The 931-nt window shown below is 45.8% G+C and overlaps 2 non-coding genes and 1 pseudogene across 2 annotated transcripts; all 3 read right to left on the minus strand.

The window, feature by feature from the left end:
* Positions 1 to 170: 170 nt before the first annotated feature.
* LOC119345677 lies at positions 171 to 289 on the minus strand. The gene has a single exon (XR_005167130.1). It is a non-coding gene; the product is annotated as a 5S ribosomal RNA (ribosomal RNA).
* A 206-nt stretch (positions 290 to 495) lies between these two features.
* LOC119345690 lies at positions 496 to 614 on the minus strand. The gene has a single exon (XR_005167142.1). It is a non-coding gene; the product is annotated as a 5S ribosomal RNA (ribosomal RNA).
* A 208-nt stretch (positions 615 to 822) lies between these two features.
* LOC119345691 lies at positions 823 to 931 on the minus strand (annotated as a pseudogene).

Consider the following 931-nt stretch of genomic DNA (forward strand, 5'->3'; position numbering starts at 1 on the left):
CCTTCCAGCTCCATTACAAAGACGATTGAACTTTGCTTTGCCCGCCGCTAGACGCGTGAATAATGACCAAGGAGCTAAACTTACCGCAAACGTGCAAAATAATAAAACGTGGTAAATATATGCCGCGCCCGTGCGTTTTCTTTTGCACGTCGCGCAAAAATAATAAAAAGGGAATGCGACACGATGATTTCCCAAGAGGTCACCCATCCTATTACTACTCTCGCCCAAGCACGCTTAACTTCGGAGTTCTGATGGGATCCGGTGCTTTAGTGCTGGTATGATCGCATCCAACATTTATCCCCGTCTTCGACCCTTATGCTTGCCCCTCCAAGCTCCACTACAAATACGATTGTATTTTGCTTTGCCCGCTGCTAAACGCATGAATAATGACCAACGAACTAAAACTTACCGCAAACGTGCAAAATAATAAAACGTGGTAAATATATGCGTGCACGTGTGTTTTGTTTTGCATGTCGCGCAAAAAAAATTAAAAAGGGAATGCAACACGAGGACTTCCCAAGAGGTCACCCATCGTAGTAGTACTCTTGCCCAAGCACGCTTAAGTTCGGAGTTCTGATGGGATCCGCTACTTTAGCGCTGGTATGATCGCATCCGACATGTTACCTCCGTCTTCGTCCCTCATGCTTGCCCTCACAGCTCCACTACAAAGACGATTGTACTTTGCCTATCCCGCCGCTACGCGCGTGAATAATGACCAACGAGCTAAAACTTACCGCAAACCTGCAAAATAATAAAACAAGGTAAATATATGCCGCGAACGTGCGTTTTTCTTTTGCACGTCGCGCAAAAAAAATTAAAAAAATAATGCAACACGAGGACTTCTCAGGAGGTCACCCATCCTAATACTACTCTCGCCCAAGCACGCTTAACTTCGGAGATCGGATGGGATCTGGTGCTTTAGTGCTGGTAT

This window comes from Triticum dicoccoides, unplaced genomic scaffold (assembly GCF_002162155.2).
Source record: "Triticum dicoccoides isolate Atlit2015 ecotype Zavitan unplaced genomic scaffold, WEW_v2.0 scaffold26862, whole genome shotgun sequence".
Taxonomy (NCBI): domain Eukaryota; kingdom Viridiplantae; phylum Streptophyta; class Magnoliopsida; order Poales; family Poaceae; genus Triticum; species Triticum dicoccoides.